This window comes from Bubalus bubalis, chromosome 14 (assembly GCF_019923935.1).
Source record: "Bubalus bubalis isolate 160015118507 breed Murrah chromosome 14, NDDB_SH_1, whole genome shotgun sequence".
NCBI lineage: Eukaryota > Metazoa > Chordata > Mammalia > Artiodactyla > Bovidae > Bubalus > Bubalus bubalis.
In genome coordinates, this window is record NC_059170.1 from 13,799,528 (window position 1) to 13,826,286 (window position 26,759).

The 26,759-nt window shown below is 42.2% G+C and overlaps 1 protein-coding gene across 5 annotated transcripts in view; it reads left to right on the top strand.

Moving 5' to 3' along the window:
* ZHX3 (zinc fingers and homeoboxes 3) overlaps window positions 1–26,759 on the top strand; it is a 114,433-nt gene that overhangs the window by 42,776 nt on the left and 44,898 nt on the right. For all 5 annotated transcript variants that reach the window (XM_044927650.1, XM_044927648.1, XM_044927649.1 and 2 more), the window contains exon 2: window positions 468–574. The gene's annotated coding sequence lies outside the window, so the exon portion shown is untranslated. The remainder of the gene's footprint in view (window positions 1–467; window positions 575–26,759) is intronic.

Here is a 26,759-nt window from a genome sequence, read left to right on the forward strand (position 1 = left end):
AACTCACAATCTAGACCATTTTGTGCCTCTAGAATCCATGTTAGAAAAACCCAGGCTTTGACTGAAAGAGCGTCAGAAAATAGCACATCCTTAATGGTATGCATCCTTGAAGCTCTGAGGCCACACCTCAGTGAATTTTATCGTTTCTGCTAAGTCATCTCATACTTAGCTAGGAGAGAGAGCTGGAAACTCATTGGTGGAAAGAGATTTTAATGAATCATCTTGTTCTGATCTATTATCAGAGACAAGTTTGCCTTTTTTCCATGAATATTTTTCAGTCACTACTAGCATTTTAAATCATTTTAAATTGCTGGTTTGCACTTTAATGACCCCCTTTTGCTCTCCCCACCACTTGGTGTTTCTGTTTGTGTACAGTTCTGGAGACTGATGGGATTGGGTCACTCAGTTTCCTAGAATCCACTTTATCTCTTTTCACGTGAAGTGAAGCTTTGCCACTTCTTTTGCAGGACTGGATTGCAACTGCAGAGGCAACAACAACTGAACCTTTAAAGATGCATACGGGGCTGCACAAAGAGAAGAGAGAAACTGGAGAAACCAATGAAGTGAGGAAAAAGTATGTTTCCTGGGTAAACAGTATGATTCTGAATGTTAAGTTTCTTGCCATGTATCAGTTACCATCAATTTGTCATGCCTAAGTCTTTATAGCCATATTTATTGCTGCTAAACATTTTTTTCTCCTTCCTTGACTTTTATTGCTGAGATCTTTGATCAAATGATTCTTTTTTTGATTAATCTAAAAAATGTATATTGAATATATAGTTGAGGTGACTTCATAGCTCACTTGCTAGGAGCCTGTTCTATCTTAGGTTGACCACTGGGTATTATAAAAGTAGAGTTGTGTGCTGTGTCTCTTGTAACATACAGGTTTAGTTCAAGGTCAGCTTTTTGGTCTGAGTGCAAAACTTATACTTCTGCTTTATTGAATGACTGATTTGAAAAACTCTGGTTTGGATACCAAGTTATCCAAGCCATGTTCTTGGCACTGCCCTCTACAATAGGAAACTTAATACTAAAGACAAAGCAGACTGGCAAATAATTAATGTAAATAGCCATAGCTTTCTCTTGATGAAATAGATGTGCCCTAGTAAAGTTATATGTGCGTGTGTGTGTGTGTGAGAGAGAGAGAGAGAGAGAGAGTTGGGAACTCATTTTATTGTTACCATGCCTCTCACAAGCTTAGATATTGAGGGTTTTTGTTGTTGAAGTTTTTTTAAGTAAAGGAAATTTATTACATTATTTATGATTATAAAGAACCTTTCTTCAGTTTGCTGATTAGAATGTTTTGGAAAGAATGCAGAAGAAATGGAGTGAGAGTTATTGCTGGTATGTAGTGGAGGCTCTGTGCACAGGAGCCAGGCTTGGACAGCCCATGAGAGCATCGCTGCGCCCCCACCAGCCTGGGCCGCCCAGCCCATGGGAGCTTCCCCACAGTTGTTACTTGTGGGACTTCCTGCTTCGTGGTGGATTGTGGCCAGGCTGCTGTTGGCTAGAAGATCTAGTCCTGTCTTCTCTTTCTTGAACTTTGAGTTGCAAGGTGGAGTAAAAACTGTTCAGTGGCCTTTGTATATCAGTCCTCTAAGCTGAAAGTGGCATAAGGCAGGTTTGTTTGTTTGGCCAGACCACACAGCTGGTGGGAACTTAGTTCCCCAGCCAGGGATCGAACCCATGCCTATAGCAGTGAAAGCACTGTGTCCTAACAACTGGACTGCCAGGCCAGTCCCCAAGCCAAGTTTATCATGAGTGAACTCATGCACATATTTTCTAGTGCTCACCTTCACACCGACTCTGCATCAGTTACGCTGATCTCCTTATGGTTCTCCAGTTGGTCTGGAATCTTCTCCTCCTGGACAGCCACATGGCCCCTGCCCGCCTTCTCCTTCAGGTTTCTGCTGGCGGGGGGGATTGGGGGGGGGAGAGGGTGGGGGGTAAAGTGAATGCAAAGGGCAGAGCCAGATGGAACGACCAGGTATTTTCTGGGATGCCATTTCCGTACCTGCTCCCTGACCGCCCTGGGCCACCTCGCCCAGCTCTAGCTTACCTCTTCTTTCTCTCACTCTACTCGTCCTGTGAGTTGTGGTGTTTTGTTCATTCTATACACCATGCTTGTTCAAGTTCATCTTTAAGATCTTTTAAAGCTGATCTTTCACTTCTAAAGGCACATACCATTTGACTCAGCAATTGCATTTCTAGGAATTTATCTCACAGGTAACCTCACACAGATATGCAAGGAATCTTGTACCTCCTCAGTTCAGTTCAGTTCAGTCACTCGGTCGTGTCCGACTCTTTGCAACCCCATGAATTGCAGCACGCCAGGCCTCCCTGTCCATCACCAACTCCCGGAGTTCACTCAGACTCACGTCCATCGAGTCAGTGATGCCATCCAGCCATCTCATCCTCTGTCAGCCTCTGTTAAATCTTCATGCGTGCATCTGATCTCAGTAGCATCTGGACTGAGACTAATTAGCTGCTGTTGCCACCATTCCGTGGGTCATGTCCCCCTCTACTCACTCGGGCAGCTGCCTGCCTCTTTGCCTGAACTGCAGTGGACTGGAAACACTGGCCCTGCAGCTGACTGTGTCCCCTTTCAGACTTCTTCTTTTGTACTCCTGTTGCATTACAGCAGTCTTTCCCTTCCCATTTGAGAATATCACAGATGGTTTTGCATTGCATTTCTTACATATTTAGGAAATTATATATAATGTAGTGGTATCTTGAGTTAGCTGTACATTAGAATCACCTTAGAAGCATTATAAATTACGAATGTCCCCAGTCCCACCCCCAGAGATGCTGAGGCAATTTATCCGGGGTGAGTTGTAGGCATTGGCATTTTTAAAAGCTGCCTGGGGTGATTTTCACTATAGTTAAGTTTGAGGACCATAAATAGTATTGATTTTCTGTATCAATGATGACTTTGGTCACTTTTAAGCTCATTATAACCATTTAAGTAATTCCTTTGGGTTTGTAAGTTACAGTGATGTTATTTATTTAAAAAATTTTGCCTTGGCCTTTATTGTATTTGTATTTCTTATTTTTTTTTTCATGTTGCTTTTTATTGGAAAGAACTTCTGAGCCTATATTAATTAGCAGCAATGATAAAATGCTGCTTTAGTTTGTGCCTGTTTTTACTGACTGCATATCTCATTTCCTTGAAGTGTACTGTTACAGATACCTCAAAAAGGGTAAGAAAGTATACCTTTGTTATTAGTTTTAGGGTTTTAAAATTAAGAATATCTGTTGGAATTTAACAAATTAATTTTTGGTATCAGATGACATGACACAATTTAAAGGTTTAACGTAGTCCTACTTACTGTTATTTTCTTTTAAATTTTTGAGCATAAATTTTAAGTAAGCTTCATCTAGTTTTCTCTTTTCATTTTTCTTTAACCAGTTTTAGAGTACAGTTCATAGAATGAACTAGGTAATCTGTACCTTGACTTTTGTTAGGTGTGATTTCTGTAATGTGTTGTGTTTGTTTCTTGAGAGTTTTAAATGATCCACTAATAAGCCGTCAGGGACTAGTTGCTTTAGGGGTGGGGGTGTAATTATTTTTAAAGATGTTGGCGGGGAGGGAGGAGGGGGGAGGGTTCAGGATGGGGAACACGTGTATACCTGTGGCGGATTCATGTTGATATATGGCAAAACCAATACAATATTGTAAAGTTAAAAAATAAATAAAATTAAAAAAAAAGATTTTGGCCAAGTATTTTATAGGTATTTAGAATTTTACATTTTTAATGAAAAATCCACCTGTTTAGTGTTACCCAAATTTGTTAACACGTACCTAGTATTGCCCTACAATTTTATTGCTGCTCTTGTGTCCTGTGTTTCTGGTTTCATGCATTTCCTCTTTTTGTAATTAACTTTGCTAGTAGTATCACTTTTAGTCTCTTCAGAGAAATTTTAGCTGACATATAAAGCTTTATAGTTTTGTATTTGAAGTACAAAATGCAGGAGTTCCATGGCAGTCAAGGGGTGAGGACTCTTGAGATTTCACTGTGAGCCTGGATTCAATCCCTGGTCAGGGAACTAAGATCCCACAAGCTTCATGGTGTGGCCAATAGATAAACAAACAAATAAATGCAAAATGAAATAGTGAAAAGTCAGTTTCCTCCTCACTCCAGATCTGCAAGCATGAAGTTCCCTACTTAGAGGTGGCATTTCTTACCAGTTTATTATGGGTCCTTCCAAAGTTTTTTTTTTTTTTTCCAAAGTATTTTTTTTGCTCTCAAAATATCTAATTCTTTTTAAGAATCAGGCTTTTTTGGTTTGTTTCTCAAGATTATTAGTTTCATTTTTAGTTTTTTCTTTTTTGACAATGCTTAAAGCAATACTTACCTTCAATTCTTTTTTTAATTTTAATTTTTTTTTTCTTTTTTAAAGTCTATAAATTTTTTTTAATATAAATGTATTTATTTTAATTGGAGACTAATTACTTGACAATATTGTATTGGTTTTGCCATACATCAGCATGAATCCGCCACGGGTGTACACGTGTTCCCCATCCTGAACTCCCCTCCCGCCTCCCTCCCCATCCCATCCCTCTGGGTCATCCCAGTGCACCAGCCCCGAGCATCCTGTATCCTGCATCGAACCTGGACTGGCGATTCGTTTCATGTGCAGTGATTTTGTTGCATTTTCTAATTTCATTATCATATTTCAGAGCTTTGTAAGTAGAATATTGTTGGATTTTGTCTTCTGTTCATCCAGTCTTAAAGATTCTATAACTTACGGGTGAATTTAGCCTCTTTAATTTGTGGTTGCTTTTGCATTTGTTATGTTTTCTACATATAATGTGTTGTTTAATTTTTATATTGCTTAGTTGTCTCTTTGCTGTTAAGCCTTCTGTTTTATGGAGTGTCCTTTTCTTCTTTTCAACTTTAAGACAAAATTTAAAGGTGAACAGTTCTTTTAGTGCTGAAAATAACATTTGTTCCTATATTTATTTACTATCATCAAAGCAAATGCTAGAGCTTTCCTTCCATATAAGGAAACTCAGCTTCTCCCTGTTTTGGCATCTTCTCTTCCTGCTCCTCATCTACTTCCATTATTTTTATCCTTCACATTTAATATTTATTCTATGAAGTGCACCAATTCTTCTGGGCTTCAGCCTGATACTTATAAGTATTTTCTTATTCTTGATTAAATGAAGTACCAACCACCAAGGCTTCACTCCGAGCTGGCCAGACACTTAGCTTGGTGCAGGAGATATAAAGGGAAAGGTAGTTCCATCCTTGGCTTCAAGGTCCCTTTCTGGTCGAGGAGGTGGCAGTATACAAACAACCATGGCAAAAGATGTCATGTGTCAGGTGTCCTGGGACACAAGAGGGAGGGAATGGTGTCTTGGTGAGTCAGCGAGGACGTCTTGGGAGCTGGGTGTTACTGTGCCAGTAGGGCTCTTCAAGATAAAGGATAAAGCGAATGGGCAGAAGCCTGAAGGAGCCCAGATGGCTGGAGACGAGACTGGACAAAGGGATATTGGGGCCAGACTGAGAAGCCTAGCCAACAAGTTTTAGTTTGTATCCTGTGGCTGCACCAGAGAGATTTTAAAGCAGAGGCGTACTCTGTTCAAGCTTGTTTTTAGGAAAATAGCTCTGGCTGTTGTGTGAAGCATGGACTGCAGGGTGGAAGTTAGTGAAGTGACTGTGGCTGTCATCCAGATAAGAGATGATGAGAAGCTGAACAAGGCGGTGGCGGGGTGATAGAGAAGATGAGGTGTTTTGAGGTAGGATCTAAAAATACCTGTTCCTGACTCAGGTGAGATTGGGATTAGAGGATAATTTAGAGGGTTTTCTTTTTTTATGTATTTTAGGGAAGGTCATGATAGATGGTGGAAATATTGACTACCTTATGTCATGGGGTAAATTGTGGAGAGGGTTGCAGAGACTAATTTGGAAAAAGAGCATTGAAGGACTTTCTGAATTTTAAAAATCGTTGAGAGATCCAAGAAAACGTATCTAAGAGCAATTGGAAATATGGGTTATAAACTCAGTTGAGATATAGGGGCCAGAGATAAAGGTATATTTGCTCCCAAGGAGGAGGTCCAAGCCGTAGAACAGATGTAAAGTTCCCCCAGGCAGAGCCTGTGGATAGAAGAAAGGGCTTAGGTTGGCCTCTTGGCCAAGACCAGTCTTCATGTGCAGGAAATGAAAACGTGCTGAGCACTGTAGTACATGTCCTGCATGGGGTGCTGAGGGCTTTTTCAGGTGGCTTACTTTATCTTCTTAATATCCCTGTGCATGGAAATTAATACCACCCTACTTTATGGGCCAGGAAACTAAGGCTCCAAGGCATTGTTACTAAGCTAGTGAGTGAGATTGCAAACCAGGCCTGAATGCCAAGCTGATGCTAGGGGAAGAGATAGAGGAGAAGCAGAAAAGAGTGGTGTGGAGGACATGATTTGCTATGGGAGCCGTGGCCGTTCTCCCAGAGGTTCGGTAGGATAAGGAGACGCTTAGCTACTGGTTTTCTCAGTTAGAAAACAGATAGCGACCTCGCCATGCTCAGTCCACAGAGTACGGAGGTCAGCTCCCACCAGAGAAGGTGCAGGTAGCGCTGTCGCCTGCAGCTCTGAGAGACAGCACGGTGCTGGAGGAATGACAAGAGCATGTGGCCAGGGGTTGGCATCCCTGTGTTTATTTAGAGATGACAGCTCGAAGGATTCTGATTCACTCATCTCTTTTCCTTTGAGGTTTTATATCTTAGATTGCCTTGTCTCTGCGCTTCTGTTACTTTTAAAAAAGCAACTGCTGGATTCTCTTTTCACATAACCTGCTTGTTTAACTCCTCAGCTTGGAGTCCCTTCCTGTACATTGTTTTCGGATGTTTCCAGGCTGTTGTCTTAGTGACCTGCTTTGATTGCTGGTTATGTATGAGATCCCAAGAGCCCCTTCTTGTTTCTTCTCTCAGGTCTTTCCATCCTGGAAGAGATTTTCTTCTGTCATTTGAATGTTTTATTCAGTTCAGCTTCCTCCAGAATTCAAATTCATGGACGGCCTCTGTCTTCCAGATGAGAGTGTGTTCATGCCTTCTATGACAATAGGAGAGCGTTGAGCTCAGAGCCTGCATTCAGGAACTAGGCTTGCCTGGGTTCAGATTCTGGCTCTGCCAGCTACTGGCTGAGTGACCTTGAGCAAGTTGCTTTTTGTAGCTTCTTTGTGCCTCGTTTTCTTTACCTGTAAACTGTCATTGTTGTTGTTCAGTCACTAAGTCATATCTGACTCTTTGTTACCCCATTGACTGTAGCCCACTGGGCTCCTCTGTCCATGGGGTCTCCAGGCAAGAATACTGGAATGGGTTGCCATTTCCTTCCCCAAGGGATCTTCCTAACCGAGGGATTGAACTAGAGTTGCCTACATTGGCAGGTGGATTCTTTACCACTGAGCCACCAGGGATGCCCTTCTGTAAACTGTTCAGTCGCTCAGTTGTGTCTGACTCTTTGCGACCCTATGGACTGCAGCGTGCCAGGCCTCCCTGTCCATCACCAACTCCCGGAGCTTGCTCAAACTCGTGTTCATTGAGTCGGTGATGCCATCCAACTATCTCATCCTCTGTTGTCCCCTTCTCCTCCTGCCTCCAATCTTTCCCAGCATCAGGGTCTTTTCCAATGAGTCAGTTCTTTGCATCAGGTGGCCAAAGTATTGGAGTTTCAGCTTCAGCATCAGTCCTTCCAATGAATATTCAGGACTGATTTCCTTTAGGATGGACTGTTTTGATCTCCTTGCAGTCCAGGGGACTCTCAAGAGTCTCCTCCAACACCACAGTTCAAAAGCATCATTTCTTTGGTGCTCAGCTTTCTTTATAGTCCAACTCTCACATCCATACATGAATACTGGAAAAACCATGGCTCTGACTAGATGGGCCTTTGTCGGCAAAGTAATGTCTCTGCTTTTTAATATGCTGTCTAGGTTGGTCATAGCTTTTCTTCCAAGGAGTAAGCATCTTTTAATCTCATGGCTGCAGTCACCTCCTGCAGTGATTTTGGAGCCCAAGAAAATAAGGTCTCACTGTTTCCACTATTTCCCCATCTGTTTGCCATGAAGTGATGGAATCGGATGCCATGATCTTAGTTTTCTGAATATTGAGTTTAAGCCAGCTTTTTTACTCTCCTGTTTCACTTTCATCAAGAGGCTCTTTAGTTCCTCTTTGCTTTCTGCCATAAGGGTAGTATCATCTGTGTATCTGAGGTTATTGATATTTCTTCCAGCAATTTTGATTCCAGCTTGTGCTTCATTCAGCCCAGCATTTCACGTGATGTACTCTGCATTTAAGTTAAATAAGCAGGGTGACAATATACAGCCTTGATGTACTGCTTTCCCAATTTGTAACTGTAAACTGTAAGCAATAATAATACCTCCTAGCAAGGGCTGTGATGAGAGTTAAGTGAACTAGTGCTTGGAACATACTTAGAAGGCACAGGGTCCCGTGCAAGTGTGTGTTCCACCATTGTTAGCTCTTGTTGTTGTTGTTCTGGGGGAAAATAGTGGGAGAGGTAATAATCTTTTCCCAATTGTCTTTTGGGCCACACATTCATCACTTATTTGATAAATTTACACACTGTTGGAGCCTCACTTGATAAACTGCTGCTGCTGCTAAGTCGCTTCAGTCGTGTCCGACTCTGTGCGACCCCATAGACGGCAGCCCACCAGGCTCCCCCATCCCTGGGATTCTCCAGGCAAGAACACTGGAGTGGGTTGCCATTTCCTTCTCCAATGCAGGAAAGTGAAAAGTGAAAGTGAAGTCGCTCAGTCGTGTCCAACCCTCAGCGACCCCATGGACTGCAGCCTACCAGGCTCCTCCGCCCGTGGGATTTTCCAGGCAAGAGTACTGGAATGCGGTGCCATCGCCTTAGTAGACAAATCCTGGAGACCAGATAGCATTCCCTCCAGTTGCTAAGGAGTTCTGTAGTGAGCACTTTGGACGATGGTCCAGATGTGGCATCTGTAGTTGCAGATGTTCACTGTGTGACCTCTCCTGCCCCACGGCCATGTTCAGTTGGTTTCCTTTAAATACAGGCCATAAAATGTTTACTTCTACCTTACTGAATAGTTCTTCCAAAAATGTTATTTAATTTTGCTCATCCCATCAACAAATAACAGATGCTGGCCAAATCAGCGTACAGAATGAAGTAACTTTCATAAAGTCCATGGTGGGACTGGGACTTAATAAGCCTATAGTATCTGACTCTAGTAGTGTTAAAAGAGGAAAAAGGGTTCACTGGAATGAATACACACACACACACACACACACGTGTTGTGCATATACATATACATGCACAATACAATTAACTAAACCAAAGACCTTATTCAAATAGATATGTGTATATATATGTATATGTGTGTGTAGCTCAAACTCTCTAGAGTGCTGTCTTAGTTAGGCTACTGTAACAAAATAGGGGTGGCTTATAAACAGCAATTTGTTTCTCACTGTCCTGGTGGCTGGGTGCCAGCATGGTTGGGTTCTGGTGAGGGCCCTTTTCCAGGTTGCGGACAACCTTTTTCTTGCTGTATTCTCGATGGTGGAGGGGATGAGAGAGCTCTATAGGGTCCCTTTTATAAGGGCGCTGATGCCATTCATGCATTTCTGTTGTGATGACCTACCTACCTACTGAAAGCCCCATGTCCTAATACCATCACATCAGGGCTTAGAATTTCAACATGAATTTGTGTGTGTGGCAGGAGGGACACAAATGTTTAGTTCACAACAGGTACCAGTCTAAATGTGTGGTTATAAACACATATTTTTTTGACAATGAAGATGTGCCCTTTTTACAAGTAGAAGAAGTAAATTTCGGGACTTCCCTGGTGGTCCAGTGGCTAAGAGTGCACGCTCCCAATGCAAGAGGCCTGGCTTCGATCCCTGGTCAGGGTGCTAGATCCCACATGCCACAAGTAAAGATCCTGCATGCTGTAACTAAGACCCAGTGCAGCCAAATAGATAAATATATTAAAAAAATAAATACACTGAATAAACAAATAAAAAACCAAAGTGCTTGCAGGGCAGGCATAATAAAGGGAAATACTATCAACTAACCTCTTGGAGCTTTTAAGAAAAGCAAGCAGGTTTGTGAATGAGGGACCCAGTAATCCACTAAGAAACCTTTCCCAGAAGTTGCATAGTCTCATATCAACTCTTTCAACATATTTATTAACTATAAAGGAAAGAAAAGATAGTAACTTTACAGTGGAGAAGACACCTTAGCCAAGAGGTCAAGGTCAGCATCATCAGTAATCAGACAAGCGACATCATGAACCCCATGATGCGACGCACTACGGACAACACGACATCGTTTCTGTGGCTCTTTGGCCAGAAATGCATAACTGCAGCACAGTCTTGAGAAAACCTCAGGCAAATCCAAGTCAAGGACATTCAGCACAGTAACTGATTAATACTTTTGAAAAGTGTCAAGGGTGTAAATAACAAGACTGAGGAGCTATCACAGACTAGAGGAGCCTAAGGAAATAATGACAAAATGCAGTGGGGATCTTGGATAGATCCTGGGACAGAAAAAGGACATAAATAGAAAAAAACTGGTGCAATTTGAACAAGGTCTTTGGTTTAGTTAACAGTATTGAGCCAGTGGTGACGCCCTGGCTCTGGTCAGTCCCTGTGGTTATATAAGACTTGAGGACACTGTTGTTGTTGTTCAGGTGCTAAATCACGTCTGACTCTTTTCAGCCCCATGGACTGCAGCACGCCAGGCTTCCCTGTCCTTCACTGTCTCCTGGAGTTTGCTTAGATTCATGTCCCTTGAGTCGGTGATGCCATCTAACCATCTCATCCTCTGCTGCTCCTTTCTCCTCCTGCCCTCAATCTTTCCCAGCATCAGGGTCTTTTCCAGTGTGTCGGGGACACTGGGTCAGGGATATAAGGAAACTCTGTACTATTTTTTGCAACTTTTCTGTAAGTCTAATATTAGCTCAAAATTTAAAACTTTCTGTTTTTTTTTTTTTTCCTCTCTCTTATTTTTCTTTTAAGTAAAAAGCCATCATGGGATAAACTGGTCCTGGGTAGAAACTGGCTTCAGAAGAGGAAAGAAAGCTTAGAGTTAAGGCCTCTTCTCCGAGTGGGTGAATGTTAATGATGACCTTTCACTGTGTTACCTCTAGGCTCATTCCAGATCTGTTGAATCTCCTAGACCTTTCTAAAGGGTATGGTAGTAAAAAGCTATGCTGATGGGAGATTTTCCTGAAAATTTTAGGAGGCCAAGTGGATAGAAAATTAGACAATACAAGATACTGCACTTAAGGGGGAAAAAAAATCAAAGTAATCTTAAACAGAGCCATGGGTGGGTATCACTGGCTACTCTAGGGTTCTCTGAAGATACTGTCCAGCATTTGCTGCTGAGGCCAAAATGGCCTGAAAAATTGGTGCACATCCATGCAGAGATGACCAGACCGAGTGATCCTCTGGAGGCATATGGAGATGAAAGTCCCTCTTTGGTCATTAGAGGTCAAATTAAAGCCCTATAAACAGAAAAATCTTAAAAGCAAGGTGTTTATGGCTGTTCAAGTAAAGAATGCTGCAAAAGGACACCAGATTGGGAGTCTGTATGGAGGCTGGGAAGGATCTGGAGGGTTGGATTTCATCAGAATACATTTCCCTTTGTCCAGGAGAGCGAGATGCCACAGTGGCCTGGGGCGAGCGTTCTGCTTGCCGCAAAGCTGATCTCGCTACATATGGAGGTGGAAAACCTTAGAAGGTCTAACTTTGTTCCTCAAATGGCCACCTGATTGGGACTTCTGTTTCTCAGGTGCTCTCATGTTAGGAACAGACATGCATGCATGCTCAGTCGCTCAGTTGTGTCCGACTCTTTGTGACCCCATGGACTGTAGCCCATCAGGCTCCTCTGTCCGTGGGATTTTCCAGCCAAGAATACTGGAGTGGGTTGCCATTTCCTCCTGCAGGGGATCTTCCTGACCCAGGGATCAAACCCACGTCTCTTGTGACTCCTGCTTTGGCAGGTGGATTCTTTACACTGAGCCGCCTAGAAACAGACAATTCTGGGTAAATTTCAGAAATAGTGGGGCTCCTGGAAAGCTGTTGTTGTTGTTGTTGTTTAGTCACTAAATTGTGTCTGACTCTTTGTGACCCCAGAGTCTGTAGCCTGTTAGACTCCTCTGTCCATGGGATTTCCCAGGCAAGAATATTGGAGGAGGTGCCATTTCCTTCTGCAGGGATTCTTCCCGACCTAGGATCAAACTTGTGTCTCCTGCATTTACAGGTAGGTTCTTTACCACTGAGCCCCCAGGAAGGCCCCCTGGAAAGCTATACCACCTCTAAAATGGGGGTGGGGTGGATCTAATGTATCTCTATTGAGTTAAGTTGGGATTAAACCAGTTCTACCCCACTCAATTAAGAATTTAATAATGCCAGTGAATTTACAAAGCTGGGGACTAGATCATGTACTTACTCAGTTAACAGATATTTTGTGAGCACCCACTATGGGCCAGGCATGGTATTAGGCTCAGAGAACACAGCAGTGAGCCAGACAGTGATGCTCCACTCTGAGCCTACAGACCAGGAGTCTGTTCCTCTGAGCCTGAACCAACCAGCCCACCCACACACTCAAAGGTGCCTCCACTAAAACGGCTTGGTTTACACCAAGATAGAAGTTTCCCCAGCAGAAAAAGAAATAAAAGGAATCCAAATTGGAAAAGAAGAAGTAAGACTCTCACTATTTGCAGATGACATGATCCTCTACATAGAAAACCCTAAAGACTCCACCAGAAAATTACTAGAACTAATCAATGATTATAGTAAAGTTGCAGGATATAAAATCAACACACAGAAATCCCTTGCATTCCTATACACTAATAATGAGAAAACAGAAAGAGAAATTAAGGAAACAATTCCATTCACCATTGCAACGGAAAGAATAAAATACTTTGGAATATATCTACCTAAAGAAACTAAAGACCTATATATAGAAAACTATAAAACACTGGTGAAAGAAATCAAAGAGGACACTAATAGATGGAGGAATATACCATGTTCATGGATTGGAAGAATCAATACAGTGAAAATGAGTATACTACCCAAAGCAATTTATAGATTGAGTGCAATCCCTATCAAGCTACCAATGGTATTCTTCACAGAGCTAGAACAAATAATTTCACAATTTGTATGGAAATACAAAAAACCTCGAATAGCCAAAGCTATCTTGAGAAAGAAGAATGGAACTGGAGGAATCAACCTACCTGACTTCAGGCTCTACTACAAAGCCACAGTCATCAAGACAGTATGGTACTGGCACAAAGACAGAAATATAGATCAATGGAACAAAATAGAAAGCCCAGAGATAAATCCAAGCACATATGGACACCTTATCTTTGACAAAGGAGGCAAGAATATACAATGGATTAAAGACAATCTCTTTAACAAGTGGTGCTGGGAAAATTGGTCAACCACTTGTAAAAGAATGAAACTAGAACATTTTCTAACACCATACACAAAAATAAACTCAAAATGGATTAAAGATCTAAACATAAGACCAGAAACTATAAAACTCCTAGAGGAGAACATAGGCAAAACACTCTCCGACATACATCACAGCAGGATCCTCTATGACCCACCTCCCAGAATATTGGAAATAAAAGCAAAAATAAACAAATGGAACCTAATTAAACTTAAAAGCTTCTGCACAACAAAGGAAACTGTTAGCAAGGTGAAAAGACAGCCTTCAGAATGGGAGAAAATAATAACAAATGAAGCAACTGACAGAACAACTAATCTCAAAAATATACAAGCAACTCCTACAGCTCAACTCCAGAAAAATAAATGACCCAATCAAAAAATGGGCCAAAGAACTAAATAGACATTTCTCCAAAGAAGACCTACAGATGGCTAACAAACACATGAAAAGATGCTCAACATCACTCATTATCAGAGAAATGCAAATCAAAACCACTATGAGGTACCATTCCACGCCAGTCAGAATGGCTGCGATCCAAAAGTCTACAAGCAATAAATGCTGGAGAGGGTGTGGAGAAAAGGGAACCCTCTTACACTGTTGGTGGGAATGCAAACTAGTACAGCCACTATGGAGAACAGTGTGGAGATTCCTTAAAAAACTGAAAATAGAACTGCCTTATGATCCAGCAATCCCACTGCTGGGCATACACACTGAGGAAACCAGAAGGGAAAGAGACACGTGTACCCCAATGTTCATCACAGCACTGTTTATAATAGCCAGGACATGGAAGCAACCTAGATGTCCATCAGTGGATGAATGGATAAGAAAGCCGTGGTACATATACACAATGGAGTATTACTCAGCCATTAAAAAGAATACATTTGAACCAGTTCTAATGAGGTGGATGAAACTGGAGCCTATTATACAGACTGAAGTAAGCCAGAAAGAAAAACACCAATACAGTATACTAACGCATATATATGGAATTTAGAAAGATGGTAACAATAACCCTGTATACGAGACAGCAAAGAGACACTGATGTATAGAACAGTCTTATGGACTCTGTGGGAGAGGGAGAGAGTGGGAAGATTTGGGAGAATGACATTGAAACATGTATAATATCATGTATGAAACGAGTCGCCAGTCCAGGTTCGATGCACGATACTGGATGCTTGGGGCTGGTGCACTGGGACGACCCAGAGGGATGGTATGGGGAGGGAGGAGGGAGGAGGGTTCAGGATGGGGAACACACGTATACCTGTGGCGGATTCATTTCAATATTTGGCAAAACCAATACAATATTGTAAAGTTTAAAAATAAAATTTAAAAAAATAAAAAAACAAAAACAAACAAACAAAAAAAGAGGTTTCCCTATATACAGTCCCCTAACTTTTAAACTTTTTATGTTAGTTTAATTTCCTTCCAATAGTGCTTGAAAGGAAAGATGTTTTCATGTGTAGTTGATATATTTAATTTACATAATTTGGAAGCAGCATTTACTGCCTTTATTTGTAAAAGCTTTCCCATTTGTGGGCCGCTCCCCTCAGGGCTCTGATGTTGAAGACACTTTGAGCTTCATGGGTTTGCTCCGTGCCTACAGCCATCAGAAATGTGTTTACCGAGGCCAAGTGAGCTCTGAGAGGCACAGCACTGCCAGCTGGCAGCATCCAAAGGGAGCCAGCCCTTCTCTTCTGCTGCCTGGACCTTTCTCCCTTCCCGAATTTAATCTCAGCTCAGATTCCAAACTAAACCTGAAAGCAGTGAACCAATGGGTGGTGCTGACTAACTTGATTCCACAGCACTGTTATTAAGATCTTCCCTGCCCCTCCTTCTGGAATCTCTGGGCCTTCTTACTGAGTAGAGATGCCTTGAATTGGTAAAGTAGTAATTGTAATGAATTTTTAGTTATTCTATATAAAGAGCGCAGTAGATAAATATTTCTTATTTATCAGAAAAATTAAGGCTTTTTTTTTTCTAAAAAAAATTAAGGTTTTATTTTGAAGACCTACATCTTCTACGTTCCATATATGGAATATATGATGGATGGTCATTTTTTTCAAAACACTTTTGCAGAACAAGTCCACATTCATAAAGAAAGCTGCCATCGGCTCCCAGTCTCTTTCCAGCCTCACATCTTCTTCTTTTTTTTTTTTTTCAGCCTCACATCTTCTAAGCTGCCCCCGCCTGTCTTTTATTAAGCGCTGGTAGGCTCTCTGTACCATGTGCTTTCATATTGCCAGCCCTGTTCTTCCCTTTCTCTGCTTTCAAGTCCCATATCACCCAGTGCCGCTCACTCGAGGCCTCTTTAGTCTTCCTCAGTCATTGTCATCAGTCCGTTTTCTGGTACTCCAAACCCAGAGGAGTACATCTCCCCTATGGCACACATCACAGGCCACTTTGTGATGCTTCTGTTGACATGGCTTTCCCCTCTCCTGGATAACCAACTCCTTGAGGTGTCAGGGACTTGCCCATTCCATTCGTCTTCATATTCTCTAGGTACCCAGCATAGTGAGTTTGCTAACATTGACGAGTGTTTATGCTGCTCCAGCCACTGTCTGAGCACTTGGCATGTAATATCACGTTGAATTGTCACAATAACCCCATCATAACCCCCGGTTACCACTGTTTTCCCAGAATAGGAAATTGAAGCACAGAAAGGTTAAGGGTTTTGCCCAGAGCTACAAAGTGGTAGAGTTGAGATTTGAACCCTGGCAGTCAGTTAGGGGTCAGGGCTTCTATCCACTGCTTGGTACTGAATACCCATGATACTATAATGCCCATGCCCTTTATATAATAGTAGCTAACATTTATCGAGCACCAGCTCCATGTCAAGTACTGAACTTAAATGTTATATGTTTATCATCTCAATCCACACAAAACCCCCATGAGGCACATGTAATTATTATTCCATAGAGGAGGGGACAGGTGCCGAGCACTTAAGTTAAGCAGTTTGCACTAGGCGATACTGCAGTGTGTGCCTAGGAAGTGTCTGCAGGCAAATGGATGAATGAAAGCAGGGAGGAGGTTCAGGAAGAGAACTGATGTGCACTGAATGCCTTCCATTCTTTTCCACTGAGTCTGTTTTTCCCAACACTTTACTATGAAAAATTTCAAACATAATGCAAAACTGGGAGGCTTTTACACTGAGCAGCCATACACCCACCACCAGGTTTGAACATTAGCATTTTGTTCTGTGCTTCCTATTCGTCTGTCCGTCGTCTGTCCATCCTGTTTTTTATGCATTCCCCCTCAGTGCTTCGGCATGCATATCACTAAGAAAGAGGTCATTATTTGTTGATAGTTTTTTTTCTTCTGAGGTAAGATTGGTACATTTCATTATAGTTAAATTTTAACAGTACATTTGCTGAGTTTTGACACATGCATACACCTGTGTAACCCAAACTCCTACAAAGATATCATTACCCAGAAAGTTGCCTCATATCCCTTCCCAGTCAGTGCCCACCCCTACTTCCCAGCAGAGTGTCTACTATTTTTATGTCATATTTTTATATGCTTTTTTTTTTGTTCCAAAAGAATTTCAGGTGACTCATTTAGTTCCATAAAAACATAAAGCATAAATCATACATGAGAAGTAGTTGGAAAAAAGAAACTAAAGGAGGAATGTTAAATGGATCCAAAAGAGCACCTCTGATACACTGGGCACTTTTATAAGTAATATATTACTTAATCCTCACAAGAGGTATGTGTACTTATTTCCATTTTATAGATGAAGAACCTGCAAAGTTATGTGGCTAATAAGTAATAGGGACACTCTTTAACTCCAGTGTTCATGCTTTTTCCATTCTAGCCCCAAAAAGCAAGAGAACAGGTAAAGGACGAGTTTATTTTAAAAGTTAACAAGGTCTCCAGTACATGCTCATGTATTTTTAAAATTGTGTTACCTCATCACGTATGTCAAAGTTTAGCTCCAGGAGATGGCAGGGGTAGGGGCATTAAGTAGTCCTACAGTATTTGCAAAAGTGCTGTAAAGTTGAGGTTGGCTTTGAGTTATCCTGTGGCCCTAGAGATGGGATTCCATGTCCTCAGTAAGAGAAAAAAGCAACTTTTCCAGAATTGATCATAACAGTGGCAAGTCTCAAAATGGTCTCATTGACTGTTAAATCAAGCCCTATATCAACAGGGAAGCATCTTATACATGAAGGAGCCTTGGTCAGAGATTTCAGCTTTGACTTCAAGAGGGTCATTTATTCATTGTGTTAAGAAAGGGTAAAGGTGGGACTGCCCTGGCAGTCCAGTGGTTAAGACTCTGAGCTTCCAGTGTAGGGGGTGTAGGTTCGATTCCTGGTCAGGGGATTAATATCCCCCGTGATACATGGTGTGGCTAAATAACTATCAGAGCTTGATAAAAAAAATTAAAAAAAAATAAGGGTAAAGGTAATCTTGGGTAAAAGAATAACAGATTTCTGATAGGGAATCTTAGAAACCATTGTATCTTCTACCTCCTGCATTTTGTATTGAATCTTCCTTATGATAATAGATTGGATATACACATTAAGGGTAAGGAAGAATTGAAGATTACTCTGAGTTTTTTTACTTGAAATGCCAGAAAAAGAGTTGGGTGTATTACAGTAGGAAGCTTATCATTGGGATCCTGGATAAAGTTAGAGATTTTGAGAAAGAAAGAAAGACAAGGTGTTAAAATGATACGGGCTTGGCAGTATGAAATAGAAGAATTTCCCCTTCTGTACTGTGGCCTCCAGCATGGAGGGAGGATCCTCGTGTTAGCTCTGTGGGGCTGTGAGAACCAAGACGTGTTCGTGTGGCCTTGGGTGATGGAGTGAAGATTCATGGTTCCCAGCTCAGTGATCAGGCCTGTGGAGGCCTGGAGCAGTGACTCTGGAGACCACTGGGAATCAGGCAGGGTTCCAGCAGACCAGCTCTGCTGCCCCCATCCGTCAGCTCCCTCCTTTCCCTACATCTCATGCATGAGGCTTGCAGAGAGACTTTCTGAGTCTTTCAGGCCTTCTGCCTTGTACCTCTGGTCCTCTGGGGAGCAGGAAAGGGAGAGACAGCCAAAGTGCTACATTAATGAAAGTAGAAAGAGCCACATTAATGGTGGCTACTGAAAATAAATATTAGGTCTTACTTCCTGGGCAGCAGCAGTTATCTTTAATAGACTGCTTGAATTTAAGAGAATTTAAAAATAATGTTGTTTTCCGATTATAAAAGCCATTCATTCTTATGGTAGAAATCTGAAAAATATAAGAAAGCATTATGAAGATAACTGAGATTCTTGCTAGTGGTGATACCCTAACATGAATTCTTTTCTGCCATTTATAAATTGTTTACATACAGTGTGAAATCATGCTGTATATACATTTGGTATCTTATTTTCAAAATATTTTCTGATTTAATCTAAGCATTCTCCCATATCATTAAAAATTATTCATAAGCACGGTTTAAAGGAGCTATTGATATTCTGTCTATTGTATTTTCAGCCTACTTCAGTTCAGTTCAGTCGCTCAGTTGTGTCCAACTCTCTGTGACCTCATGGACTGCAGCACACCAGGCCTCCCTGTCCATCACCACCTCCCAGAGTTTACTTAAACTCATATCCATCGAGTTGGTGATGCCATCCAACCATCTCATCCTCTGTCATCCCCTTCTCCTCCCACCTTCAACCTTTCCCAGCATCAGGATCTTTTCCAATGAGTCACTTCTTTGCATCAGGTGGCCAAAGTATTGGAGTTTCAGCTTCAGCATCAGTCCTTTCAAATGAATATTCAGGACTGATTTCCTTTAGGATGATCTCCTTGCAGTCCAGGGGACTCTCAAGAGTTTCCTCCAACACCACAGTTCAAAAGCATCATTTCTTCAGTGCTCAGCTTTCTTTATAGTCCAACTCTCACATCCATACATGAATACTGGAAAAACCATAGCTTTGACTAGACGGACCTTTGTCAGCAAAGTAATGTCTCTGCTTTTTAATATGCTGTCTAGGTTGGTCAGAACTTTTCTTTCGAGGAGCAAACGTCTTTAAATTTCATGGCTGCAGTTACCATCTGCAATGATTTTGGAGCCCCCCCAGAATAAAGTCTCTCACTGTTTCCATTGTTTCCCCATCTATTTGCCATGAAGTAATGGAACCGGATGCCATGATATTTGTTTTCTGAATGTTGAGTTTTAAGCCAACTTTTTCGCTCTCCTTTTTCACTTTCATCAAGAGGCTCATCAGCCTACTTATCTCATTGAATTTTGAAGTGAGTTTCATGTGAACAGCATATAATTGGGTTGTGGTTTTAATCCATTCTGAAAACTTCTGCTTTTTAATTGGTGTGTCCAGACCATGTACATTTAAGGTAATTATTTATACATTAGGGCTTCCCTGGTGGTTCAGCAGTAAAGAATCTGCCTGCAGTGCAGGAGATGCATGCAGGAGACAGAGATTTGATTCCTGGGTTGGGAAGATCCCCTAGAGAAGGAAATGGTAACTCAGTCCAATAATCTTGCCTGGATCCCATGGACAAAGGAGCCTGGTGGGCTACAGTCCCTGGGGTCACAAAAGAGTCAGATAGACAACAAGAGCAAAAAATTTATACATTAGAATTTTAATCTGCCATTTTATTATTAGTTTCTCTTTTCTTGCCTTTCTTGGGTTACTTGAACATTTTAAAGGATTTTATAGTACTTGTAGTGTTTTTGAGTATATCTCCCTGTATCATTTTCTTTGTGGCTGCTTTGAGTATTATAGTATAAATATTTGGCTTATAACAGTCTACTGGTATCAACAATTCACCACTTTGAAATGTGAAAACCTTACTTCCATCCAGGTCTCTTTAATCCTGCCTTTTATATATAATCATGTTGAGCATCAGATGGTATTATAATGTTTGTTTCAGTCACTAAATATGATATAGAATTCACAAGGAGAAGGATAGTCTATTATATATACTCATTTCCTTTTTCTGTTCTTTATTCCTAACCAGTGCTCCAAGAAGATTTTTTCTTTTATCATTTCCTTTCTCTTTGAATAACTTTCTTTAGCCATTTTTTAAGGGTAGGTCTTCCAGCTACACATTCTTTTAGTTTGCTTAGTTTGAGAATGTCTTTACCCCTCCAATCTTGAGGTGAAGTTTCCCCAGATACAGAATTCATGGTTGACAGTTCTTTTCTTTCAACGTAGAAAATATTGTGCTGCTTCCTTTTGGCCTCCATGGTTTCAGAAGAGAAGTCTGTTGAATTGGTTTTCCCTTATAGACGATGTGTTGTTTTTCTCAGTTTTCAAGGGTTTTTCTTTGTCTTTGATTATCAGAAACTTAACCATGTGTCTTGTCATACATTTCTTTGAATTTATTTATTGGAGGCTTGCCCAGCTTCTTGAATCTGTAGATTTGTGTCTTTCACCACGTCTGGGGAATTCTCAGCCATTATCTTTTTGAATACTCTTTCAGCCCATCTCTTTATTCTCCTTCTAGGACCCTGGGGATATGAACATTGGATCTTTTGTTTTTGTCTCACAAGTTCCTGAGGCTCTGTTCATTTGTTTTCCGTTCATTTGTTTTCAGTCTGCTCTTTTTTGTTCATAATGGGTAAATTCTATTGGCCTATCTTCAAGTTCATTTATTTTATCCTCTGTCGTCTCCATTATTAAACCCATCTAGAAAGTTTTTACTTCTATTATTATGTCTTTCAGGGATATGATTTTTATTTGGTCCTTTTTATAACTTCTGTTTCTTTGATGAGATTTTCTATGTTTTCATTTATTTCAAGAGAATTTGCAGTTGCTTATTGCAGCATTTTTGTGAGGGCTGCTTTTATATCCTTTGTAAGCTTATTCCAACATCAGATTTATTTTGGTATTGGTGTCAGTTGATTGTCTTTTCTCATTCAAGTGTGGTTTTCCTGGTTCTTGGTAAGGAGGTTTCCCATTCTGTTCTGGACATTTTGTCTATTATGTTAGGAATAATAACTTCCTTTTTAAACCTTATATTTTACCAGGAAGTCACTGTCTTTAGATTAGCACACAAATTGGGATCTACTTTTATGGGCTGTGGTTCCATTGACAATTTGCTCTTCAGAGCCTTTGCTGTTACAGTTTTGGTCTGCTTGATTTATCTGGTGCATCTGGGGCTCCCACTGGACCCTGCTGGTGCTAGCTGATGGAAGGAAGAAGTTTTCCCAGGCCACACTGCCTGGTGCCTTCACGTAGGTGACAAGAGCCTCCATCCCTCTGGGATAAAGGGTATTTCCTGGGGGCCCTACAGGGAGGGAGAGTATTTTCCCAGATTGTTTTCATATCAGTGGGCTCCTGACCTATCCTCCTTATTGGTGCTCCCGGCTGGCTTGATGTTGTCAGCAGAACTCCCTTTCCATCGTAGGAAGGATGTGCTTTGCTGGGTTGCTGTCTGTTGCTAGTCTGGATGGGGCTTGGAAAATATTTGACCTGGGTCCCCTTCTGCAGTTGGATAGGGGAGTCACTAGCTGCCCTGCTGCTGCTGCATTGTTCCTTCAGTCCTGGGGTCCCTAACCTGTTCACCTTCCTTTCCCAACCTTTCAGACTTCTCCTTTGGTTGCCTCTTGTGTTATTTACAGCATTTATAGTTGCGCTTAGCAAAGAGGCTGGGACAGAAATGGTTTACAGCATCTTGTCCAGGACCATGATGGTGTTCTGTTTAACTGTTCATCTTCCTCTCCAGTATTCTTCCTGGAAAATCCCATGGACAGAGGAGCCTGGTGGACTACAGTCCATGGGGTTACAAAAGAGATGGATACAACTTAGCACCTAAACAACAATGACAACAACGCTTTTGGATGATTGTTGTTGTTGTTCAGTTGCTCAGTCATGTCCAACTCTTTGCGACCCCATGGACTGCAGCATGCCAGGCTTCCCCATCCTTCACCATCTCCTGGAGCTTACTAAAACTCATGTCCATTGAGTCAGTGATGTCTTCCAACCATCTTATCCTCTGTCCTCCCCTTTTCCTGCTGCCCTCAATCTTTCCTGGCATCAGGGTCTTTTCTAATGAGTCAGCTCTTCACATCAGGTGGCCAAAGTATTGGAGTTTCAGCTTCAGCATCAGTCCTTCCCATGAGTATTCAGGGTTGATTTCCTTTGGGTTGACTGGTTGGATCTCCTTGCAGTCCAAGGGACTCTCAAGAGTCTTCTTCTCCAATACCACAGTTGGAAAGCATCAGTTCTTTGGTGCTCAGCCTTCTTTATGGTACAACTCTCACATCCATACATGACCACTGGAAAAACCGTAGCTTTGACTAGATGGACCTTTGTCAACACAGTAATGCCTCTGCTTTTCAATATTCTGTCTAGGTTGGTCTTAACTTTTCTTCCAAGGAGCAAGCGTCTTTTAGTTTCATGGCAGCAGTGATTTTGGATGTTTAGGTTGTTTTAAATGTGACTGCTGTAGACATCACGATGGTGGAGTTGGGGTGGAAAGTTCCAACAGCCTTGAAATCTGAAAGGCTTCCTTACACCCCAGACCCATGGGCCTGGGCCTGGTTGGCCGCCCGGTACAGGCTGTTACTCATCTGTCTTCCGTTTGCTTGCCTCTGATGTCAGGTCTTCGTGTCTGTTTTAAAGGCAGGCATTTCTTGTTGTTCTTATGCTCATTGAATAATGCAGTAGTTTGTCACACTTCTAGCATGATTAAAACCGATAAACTGTGGCTTTTGTAGCACCTTTTTCTCCGCCTTGTCTTTTGGTTAATTTTGTTTTTCTTTTGGCAAAGATTTTGTATTAAATTCAGCCATGGAAATTATATTTGTGATTTAACTGGGAAACTTTTAATTTTTTTATGCGATTATTTCTCTGTTTCAGGGCTGCAAAACAATGACCAAGTTTTTTCAAAATTAGTGTGAAAAAGTTTTTGACATTTTTCCACTTGAAAATGAAGAATTGGAGGTCATCACAGTAAATGTGTCTTTAAAAAAAAAATCAGAGTGGGAAATCCTTTGTATTGGAAGCCATGGGTCCCTTTGTATAGTTTACAATAATAGTTTTGCACAAATAATTTCAGGTTAGAATTGCATACTATTTATTCCCACCCATTTCCTTTATTGGCTGTGACACACAGGAATTACGCCCATTGCTTGACTAACCTTTCTGACCTTTTGTTACTTGGCTATAAATTGACTTGGGTCTTTTGCAAAAACACTGTCAGGGGGGAAAAATCTTTTTGTTAGAACCCAGCCAATTCCTGCTTCAGTGCGGAACAGTTTGTTCTCCTGAAGAAATGAGCCAGTTCAGTGAACAGAAAAACATAGCCATGAACTGGCATCGCCAAAAACTGCAAACATAATTGCCCGCGATCATTCCTCAGAGTGGGGAACTTTATAAGATAATGAGGCTGGGGAGAAACTACAATTTGGAGTTCCACGGGCTTTAGGTAAATGTAATTGACATGTTAGACTTGTAACCACATAAAAAGGGTTTCTTTTTCTGAACTCTGGCAGTCACCACCATTTTCCCATTTTCAATGGGAATACTGTCGAATTCCCCCGCCGCCTGCTCTCCCAGTGGCTCGCAGCCCCTGTTTTCAGTGGCTCTTCCCACCAGCTTCTTGGGTTCAACACCGAAAACATTTCCTGAGTAAGCACTCGGTGTAAGAGTGAGTCCTGGGTTCCCCTCCCAGAGAGGATGTTTACCGTGGTCGAGTGAATCACAAGGAACGCGAGAAATAGTGACAGCACGGCCCTTGCGGTAACAGACAAAGGCACGCGACACGGGCACTGCTTGACAGGCTGTCACAAGCGGGGCCTTTCGAGGGAATTTTGAAGACTGTCTAGGACTTCGCCAAATAAAAGAGAGGAGGGGGGTATTTTAGGCAGAGGAGTGTGTATAAAGTTCAGGAGTGATGAGGAGGTAGCATCAGAGTTCCGGTACCGTATGTAGAATTGCTTGGCTGTAGAGTGTGAGGACAGAAAGGAGTGGTGGCTGGCGAACTGGTGATGGCTGGGAACCGGATGACTGGACTCAGATGCCACGTGAAACAGTTTGGAGTTCAGAATGTAGGCCGTGGGGGCTGTGTAAGGGCTTTGAAGCAGGGGGATGGCCTGGGTAGAGTTAGAATGGGAAGACTTGGGTTTGCAAGGAGCTCAGAAAGGGCAGGTTGGGCCTCACTAAGGACGGACATGATGCCAGGCACTGAACATGGTGATTGGTGTGTCTGATGGCTAATGGGGGCAGGGGGCATGCGTGTGTACAGGCAGCAAAGGTAGCTGAAGTCCCCACAGCTGGCTGCAGACGAGAGGAGAGGGTGAGTGCCCAGAAACCAGGGGCCACCTTGGTGATGGGGGAGTTCAGGGACAGAGGGCGGAGGCAGGAAGCCTGAGACTTCTGCTTGACCGCCCACATGCCTTTCAGGGGTGCTTGCCCCACAGACCAGTGGTCACAACCTTTCTGGCATGGAGGATGGGTTTTGTGGAAGACAGTTTTTCCACAGACCGTGGGTTATTGCGGTGTGGGGCAGGGGATGGCTTCTAGTGCATTACATTCATTGTGTGCTTTTATTTCTGTTATTATTATATCAGCTCCACCTCATAGCATCAAGCATTAGATCTTGGGGACTCCTGCCATAAACTTACTTTGTTTGGTTTTTGTAGTGAAACTTACCCTGTATGCACTGATTCCATTCCCATTTTATAAAAGACAGCTGAGGTTTGGGAGGTTAAATACATGACCCAAGACCCAGGTGACCTGCCCTAGGAAGTTGCGGAGTCAGGGTTGGGACTCGGGTTTATCTGACTCCCACCACAGTGGCAGGCCGCCTTGGAACTGAACCTCCTAGAACTGAGCTGCCCAGTGTCAGCGAGTCTCAAAGCGTCTGCATGCTCTCTGTGAGAGCCATGCCTATAGATGATAGCTCTGCCGATACTTAGATTGCAGTGTTAGTGTTTGTACAATTAATATTTTAAAAACCTGGTTTTCTTCTTGACCTGTCATCTCATGAAAACATCAGGTTCTTGATGTTATTTCTTAAAAGCTCACCATCTGGGAAGAACTGATCTTGAGGAAGACCCAACCAAATTGGTAAAAAGTTAAAGGACTGAGTATACTTAAAGAAATGTAATGTTTTAATGTTCAAGTGAGTATGTGTTAAAACAACTTGTATTAGAGTAACTAACTATGGCTTTCAGTAATTATAGAACCTTTTAGGACTAACAGGAAGTTAATATGGTGAATTTTTGTAAATCTATACTTTTAAAGATCTCAGAAAATATTTTTCAGATGTGTACTACAGCTGAAGAAGCGGTTTACTAAGCAAAACTTATCTTCCGTGAAGTCCCAGGACAAATGAATGATTCAGTGATATTCATTCTATAGTCATGAGGTCATAGATTCCAGGATAAGGGGTTAGGAGGCAGAAAAGAAAGAATAAAAAGCAAACCTGGCCTACCTTGTATCAAAAACGTATTCTTTGACTTCCCTGGAGGTCCAGTGGTTAGGACTCCACTCCCACTGCAGAAAGAACAGGGTCATTCCCTGATCGGGGAACTAAGATCAGTCACACAGCCAAAAAAAAAAAAAAAAAGTGAAATTGCTTCAGTTGTGTCTGACTCTTTGCAACCCCATGGACTGTAGCCTGCCAGGCTCCTCCGTCCATGGGATTTTCCAGGCAAGAGTACTGGAGTGGGGTGCCATTTCCTTCTCCAGGGGATCTTTCCGACCCAGGGATCGAACCTGATTCTCCCATATTGCAGGCCAACTCTGTACCATCTGAGCCACCAGGTAATTGCTAAAAAAATTGTCCCTCCCCCCACAAAAAAGGAGAGGGGTATATTCTTGGTTAATGGATCCGCCCCTGTTGAGTTAGTAAATGGCAACCCTGTCCCATCTGGGATTGGAGCCTTGAGATCCCAGCATCAAAGGCTGTAATTATGGAATGTTTTGAGCTGTCTCTTCACCATCTCATTTTCACCCTTCCTCTTCTTCTTGAAGTGGAACCAGAAATAAAGACGGTTTTTGAGAGAGAAAAATGCTTGGAAATGTGGGGAAAGCATCTAAATCTTACGCCACAGTCTGTAGTATTATTCCGTGGCATCATTAGTAAAAGAAAATTTGCTGAATTCTTAAGGGGGGGAAAAAGCAAGTATCTCTTGTGACTGAGCTGTGGCAGTGTAGCGGATCCTCTGCCAAAGTGGAGATCACACAGAGCACAGGGGAGGCGAGCGCCCCGCCTCGCTCCAGGGCCCGAGCAGAGCCAGAGCAGCACTTACGTAAGTGGCGGGCGCAGGGCCTCTGCCCTCGGCTCACAGCTGGGCTGCGGCGGCCCTCTGCTTGCCTCCCATTAACTCTTGCTTCTTCCCCCGTGGACGTCAGGAGATGCTGGACACACAGAGCCCGGAACACAGC